General features: G+C 45.4%; 1 non-coding gene across 1 annotated transcript; it reads left to right on the top strand.

Annotated features, from left to right (window-relative positions):
• Positions 1 to 6,870: 6,870 nt before the first annotated feature.
• Positions 6,871 to 6,973, top strand: LOC118987101 (U6 spliceosomal RNA). The gene has a single exon (XR_005066510.1). It is a non-coding gene; the product is annotated as a U6 spliceosomal RNA (small nuclear RNA).
• Positions 6,974 to 7,348: the final 375 nt, after the last annotated feature.

Raw genomic sequence — 7,348 nt, 5'->3', positions numbered from 1 at the left:
CCATCTGTCACCTGTAGACGGGTCCCTTGACCCTCCCCCTATTCAAATTGCCAAAGGATATCTTCTTGGGAGGCTGGCACAGCCATATGGTCTTCCAGATGCACAGGACAGGCTTCCCACGGCACACCCTCTGGTTTCCTCCTTACCACCTTCTTCTTCCCGGGCCACAGGAAATGTTGATTAGCTCACAAACTGTCCAGCATGTCTCCTGCATCCTCCCAGCTGCTGTATCCCCTTGGCCTGCCAGGGTGCCACCCCTGCCTCTGTGGTTCCAGCCGCTGCCACCTCCCTCTATCAGCATGCTGGGAGAGGAGCTTTCGGGACAACCAGAGCACACAACCTGGGTGGAAGTCCTATAGCCCAGTTGCTCTCCGCAACTGTGTTCCAGGTTTGTGTAGGGTGGGGGAGGGCAAGGGTCAAATGAAGCTGCAATTCCCCTCCTCTTCCTCTAAATCATCTACTAAGATTGGGAAGGTCTTCCTCCAGGCCACTGTCCCGAGCCTCTGAGGCTGCCACTCCATCTCAGGGCTCTCCTCACTGCGCAGCTTCATGAAGCACAGCCTCTGTCACAGCTCGAAAAGCTGAAAGAAACACCTGGCCCATGGCCCCTACAACTGCTTGGGCAATTGTGTTCTCCACAGCCTCCCCTATCACTCACAGGACCTTCTCTACCATGTTGGGTGTGCCGCTAAGATTGGGCCTTTCTGGGGCTGGGTTGCCAGGAGACTTGCCAACGGGTACCACATACAAGTGGCTGGCCACCTTGCCAGGACCTGTACCAGGGGGTCCCGATAGCTCTGACTCCACACCACACTGCACGAATCCTGCCAAACTATGTCAATTGTCTTGCAGCCGTTCAAGCCTGGGCAGGTTCACATGGGATTCAGGCAGACTGAAGAAAATTTGTGGAGCCATTGGGATGTCTGACGTGCCTTTATTCTGGGGCTGGGCGACCCATGTGCTCCACAAGCCAGGAGTCCCACGGGTGGGAAGTCCCTACTTGGTTATATACTAGTGCAAACAAAGCCAGCAAGGTGCCAATACTGTTACAGAACAAACAGGTGGGTCCCCCCAAGGATGGTACACTAATACCGTCTGGACCCCCTACTGGGCTCAACTGTCCGCCACCAATCAGAAAGACATCTCTCAATGCCAGAGCCTTGTGAAAAGGAAAGAAAATGTTTATTTAATGCTATACAGACTTAAAGTAGTAACCTAATGTCTTCATTAAAATATCAAAGTCCTTTAGGATACCCATAGATGCACACAGTGCTTCCTTCTCCCCCTGCCCTAATTCAGGGGACTGTAACTCAGGAAACGAAGCAAAAGTCCAGGATCAAGGCTTCTGCTACAGTCTGCTGTGTTGTCGTCCAGGCAGGATCTCTAATTAATCCAAAGCCATGTGGCACCTTCTCATGGTCTCCTAGCAAGAGTTCTTTATACCCATTTTCCAGGCAAAGTCTCTCCTGCTTCCCAGGCCACGTGGCCAAAGGGAGCACCCCAAAGCCGCATGGGCCTCTTCTACCAAAGTTGTGAAGGCGTTTGCACTCTGTCTAAACCACGTGGATCTCTCTTCCTGGCAAAGCCAAGAGGGAGTCCCCACTCTGGCAAAGCCGTGTGGTACTCTCTTTTTCTTCTTACATGGCTGCAGGGGTCCCCAGTCTGCCAGAAACGTGTGGCTTTCTCTTTCTCTTCTTCCAGTGGCTGCCATGTCTGGGTTTAAATCCCAGAGCCAATCCTCCTCTGCAGCCCCATTTCCAACTCCTCCTACAATCAGTTATACCTGCCAGCATTTCTGTATTATTTCACATTTACTGGGCTGCCATCGTGAGTCTGGGCAGGTATGGCCTCATGTCCTTCAGCCAATCTTCTCCAAGCTCTCATGCAGGTGCTGTAACTCGGGGGACCTGCCCCCGGGTTACATCTTGGGGGGAGTGCCTTCCATCTCCCTGGCTCCAAGCGTGGCCACAGCTATTTAACATATCCAAGTGACTCGCCAAAGGCTATAGATATGTTAAATGACCATGCCATGGATTAGCTGCAAGGCTGTGCCTGTACAAAACAACCCTGCATGTTCCTGCTCCATGTGCCCCTTCCCCCAACTCACACCTGTGGGGGGAGGGGGGAGGACATCCCATATGTCTCTCCAATATTTCCTAGATACCTTGAGTTCTGGACCCTATTCCAAATTTCTCCTTGGAGCCCCCCTCTTGGCTGCACCCTGTATCAATACTGACTTTTGGTTATACAACAGAGCTTCATTCTATGCATGCAGGCCCTTACTCAAGGTTATACGAACACTGCCAAGTTATGTTTACCCCAGACATCTGGGTGAGGGAGCCTGACTGACTCCATTTTCCCTACACACCCTCTCCCAGGAATGGAGCCTTAACCTATTCAATCTGGAATTACCTGGTCAGTACTAGTAAGGTAATCTTCCTGATAGAGTCCTGCTATGCCCTAAAAGAAAGTGACTTTGCCAAAAGCAGTCAGCTTTTTGCCAGTAGAGTAACCCTTTGTTCCACTCTCTCCTGCCTGTATTTCATTTCATACAGCTCCTCAGAGTTTTTTTTATCTCTTTAATTATTTTATTTTATTTTCTTAATTTTTATTTAACTCTTGTTCAAGTACAGTTTTCTTTCTTGTATTCCCAGCCCTGGCCGCCCCCCGCCAGTGCTCTCCACCTCCCTCCCATCTCTGCCCCCCACCTTAGTTATTGTCCATGTGTCCTTTATACTTGTTCATGCGAGTCCTTCCCCTTTTCCCCTGTAGTTCTCTCCCTTCTCCCCTCTGGACCCTGTCAGCACCTTCTGTATTACAGTGTCTTTGGTTACATTTTGCTTGCTTGTTTGTTTTGTTGTTTAGAATCCTGTTAAAGGTGATATCATATGGTATTTGTCTTTCACCGCCTGGCTTATTTAGCTCAGCCTAATGCTTTCCAGTTCCATCCATGATGTTGCAAAGGGTAGGAGCTCCTTCTTCCTTTCTGCAGCACAGAATTCCATTGTGTAAATGTACCATAGTTTTTTGATCCAGTCATTGACCGATGGGCATTCCCACTGAGATCAGGAACAAGACAAGGTTGCCCACTATCACCACTTCTATTCAATATAGTATTAGAAGTTCTAGCCACAGAGATCAGGCAAGAAAAGGAAATAAAAGGCATCCAAATCAGAAAGGAGGAAACAAAACTGTCATTGTTTGCAGATGACATGATAGTGTACATGGAGAAGCCTATAGCCTCTACCAAAAAACTGCTCAAACTAATAAATGAATTTGGCAAAACAGCGGGATACAAAGTCAATATCCAGAAATCAAAGGCATTTTTGTATACCAACAATGAAACAGAAGAAGCAGAAATCAGGAAAAAAAATCCCATTCGATATAGCAAAAATGAAAATAAAATATCTGGGAATAAACCTAACCAAGGAGGTAAAAGACCTGTACACAGAAAACTATACAACACTGAAGAAAGAAATCCTCAGAGTTGTTTTTTTATCTGCTAAATGGGATGCTTCCCAATTCATGAATCATTAAATAAAGCCAATAAGATCTTTAGGATGTACTCAGTTGAATTTTTCAACGTTATTTTCATTGTTTACACTATTACAGATGTTCCCATTTCCCCCCTTTTTTCACCTCTCCCTTGCCCTTGCCATGTTTTCCCTGTGGCCATGACCATACTGTTGTCTGCATCTATGGGTTATGTGTATACGTTTTTTTGCTAATCCCTTTACCTTCTTTCATCCAGTTCTCCCACCCAACAGCTGTCAGTCTTTTCATGTATTGATGCCTCTGTTTCTATTTTGTTCATCAGTTTATTTTGTTCATTGCATCTCATATATAAGTGAGGTCATATGGTATTTGTTTCACTGACTGGCTTATTTCACTTAGCATAATAGTTTCCAGGTCCATTCATTTGCTGCACAAGATAAGAGTTCCTTCTTTTTTTCTTTAAAGTATATGTTATTGATTATGCTATTAAGTTGTCCCAATTTTTTACTCCCCTTTATCCTCCTCCTCCCTGCACACCTCCCCCCCCCCACCAGCATCCCCCGCTCCTTAGTTCCTGTCCATAAGTTGTACACATACGTTCTTTGGCTTCTCCATTTTCCTACACTACTCTTAATCTCTCCCTGTTTATTTTGCACGTACCTATCATGCTTCTTATTCCCTGTACCTTTTCCCCCACTCTCCCCCACTGTCTCCCCACTGATAACCCTCCATATGATCTCCATTTCTGTGATTCTGTTCCTGTTCTAGATGTTTGCTAAATTTTAGTTTTTGTTTTTTAGGTTCAGTTGTTGATAGTTGTGAGTTGTTGCCATTTTACTGTTCATAGTTTTGATATTCTATTTCTTAGATAAGTCCCTTGAACATTTCATATAATAAGGGCTTGGTGATGATGAACTACTTTAGCTTGACCTTGTCTAGGAAGCACTTTATCTGCCCTTCCATTCTAAATGAAAGCTTTGCTGGATGGAGTAATCTTGGATGTGGGTCCTTGCCTTTCATGACTTTGAATACTTCTTTGCAGCCCCTTCTTGCCTGTAAGGTCTCTTTTGAGAAATCAGCTGACAGTCTGATGGGAACTTCTTTGTAGGTAACTGTCTCCTTTTCTCTCGCTGCTTTTAAGATTGTCTCCTTATCTTTAATCTTGAGTAATGTAATTATGATGTGCCTTGGTGTTTGAACTCTTGTCTGATAGGTTGGCTATTTCCTTGTCACTCAGTTCTTTTTTTGAATTTTAAATGTGTTCTTTCATTTGGGCCATATTTCTTTGTCTTGGCAAACCTGTCATGTTACTGGGATGGAGACTGAGGTATTTGCCATGGCAGGGCAACCCTCTTGCAGCATTGTGGTGAAAGGTCAGAAAAAAGAACAATGTTTGCTTGGCTTTTACCACAGTGACTTTTTGTCACTTCCCTCACTTCCCACAAGTGCCCTTTCAGGTGCTGATTCACAGGCAGGTGGGTTTGTGTACATTTTAGGACCCTGTGGGCCTCTCCGATGGACTCTTGTGTGAGACAGGGAGTGGCCTCTGCTGCCACAACCCCCCCAGATATTTTAGAGCCCGTTTTTTAGAAGATTTTATTTATTCACTTTTAGAGAGAGGGGAAGGGAGGGAGAAAGAGAGGGAGAGAAACATCACTGTGTGGTTTCCTCTCACAAGGCTCCCAGCTGGGGACCTGGCATGCAACCTAGGCATGTGCCCTTACTGGGAATTGAACCGTCAACCTTCCAGTTTACAGGCCAGTGCTCGATCCACTGAGCCACACCAGCCAGGGCCAGCCAGGGGGTTTGAGTCTTTAGTTTTCCATGCTGAAACTCTGGGTTTTGTAGCCTGTCTCTCTCCCTCCTTGTTCCTCCCACTTTATCTGCACACGAATGTGGAATCTCCCAGGTGGTCCATTGCCTTGCCTTGCCGTGTGTCCTCTCCATCCAGGCTGCTTGTCTCTGCCCCTCCTCCCAGTCTGGATGAATGTTTCTTTATTTCGTGGTGTGGGATGTCCATGCAGTTTGGTTTTCTGGCAGTTTGGTTGTTCTTTGTTTTTAACTTGGTTGTTATCCTTCTTTTGGTTGTGTGGAGAAGTATTTCTGCCTATGTCTCTCTCTTTCCTGGAATCTCCCATAATGTAAGAGTTTCTTCTTTTCTATAGCTGTGTAGTATTCCATTTTGTAAATGTACCTGAATTTTTTATCCACTCATTTACTGATAGTCACTTGGGCTGTTTCTAGATCTTGGCTATTGCAGATAATGCTGCTGTGAACATAAGGGTGCATATATTCTTTCTGATTGGTGTTTTGGGTTTCTCAGTATATATTCTCAAAAGTGGGATCACTGGGTCAAATGGAAATTCTATTTTCAGTTTTTTGAGGAATTCCATACTGTTTTCCACAGTGGCTGCACCAGTCTGCAATCCCACCAATAGTGCACTAGGGTTCCCTTTTCTCCACATCCTATCCAACACTTGTTGTTTGTTGATTTGTTTATGATGGTCATTCTCACTGTTGTGAAGTAGTATCTTATTGTGGTTTTAATTTGCAGCTCTCTGATGATTCATGATATGTTTATCAATCATCTGTATGTTCTCTTTGGAGAATGTCTGTTTTAACAAAACAAATAAGGGATTGAGCCAAAAGGAAAAAGGACTCGTGGACATGGACAACTGTGTGGCAATTGCTGCGGGGAGGGGGTACAAGGGGACTAAATGGTAATGGGAAAAATATAACAGATTAAATTTAAAAAACAAACAAACAACCTCAACCATGCAGGGAGAATTTGTGAACACAAATTTCATCTGGTAGTGAAGTACTCCTTGGGAGGAAATGAAATTGGAAAAGCCAGTGTTCATGCTGCCTGTCCCCTACAAGACCCAATAAACAGAGACAGGGATTGAACATTTATGGGCAATTTATTCACATGGCCAGCGACCTAGAGGACAGCAGGTTTGCACCCTAACAGACTGTCTTAAATTCCATTTTAAAATGGCCCCTTTTATAAGGAGAAAAAATATATAGGTAAGAGGTTTGGAATTCAGGGAAGAGTTAATACAATTAAAAACCAACGACCCTGCAGCATTCTCACCCCGGGGTGGTGGTTGTCTCACTCTGAGTACAACGGCTCAGATACCACCTTGACTGCTTGCGGTTCTCCTGAGGAACAGGGGTGGAACTACTTCTGTTCCTGGAGTCAGGGTGGGTCAAACGTTCAGTTCCTGGAACAGCAGCTTTCACCTGCATTGATCACTAAGCTTATTAGCTATTACTTACTCCGAAATTTTCCAACTTTGGAATCCCTCATCAGAAATTTCCTATGATGCTTCTCTTCCCACTGTCTGAAAGGGTCCATGTTGTCCTCTCTCTTGCCTGCTTTGGCAGCACATGTACTAAAATTGGAACAATACGGAGAAGATTAGCATTGCCCCTGTGCAAGGATGACACACAAATTCATGAAGCGAGTCGTGTTGGCCTGGCTCTTCAAACTGTCTATGCTCCCTTTCCTACCCTACTCTCAGCTGATGAACCTGTCTCAACTGGCAAAACAGAAGCAATCCCAAGGACTGTCCTCACTGTCTGACTACCAAGTCAGACTCTGCACATGAACCCAGACTTCCCGACTCCTTTCCTGTTCCTGTGTGTGAAGCTCCCTGCTCTTGTATCATCAGGGGAACACCTCTGCTGGGCACTGGGTCCCATCCCTTCCTGCTGCTCCTGCCCTTCCAGTTATTTGAAGAACTTCACTTTTGCAATTACTTCCTCTTCCTCCTGTTGGAGCTGATTTTTAAATTGAAAGTAGTTCTCCGCCTGGAAACCAAATACTTCTCCAGAGGCCTAGGGGTCAGCT

Source organism: Sturnira hondurensis, unplaced genomic scaffold (assembly GCF_014824575.4).
Source record: "Sturnira hondurensis isolate 20B ecotype Veracruz unplaced genomic scaffold, ASM1482457v3 Scaffold0004998, whole genome shotgun sequence".
In the NCBI taxonomy this organism is placed as follows: domain Eukaryota; kingdom Metazoa; phylum Chordata; class Mammalia; order Chiroptera; family Phyllostomidae; genus Sturnira; species Sturnira hondurensis.
Note: the sequence above shows the minus strand (reverse complement) of the source record. Positions and strands in the feature narration are given on the sequence as shown.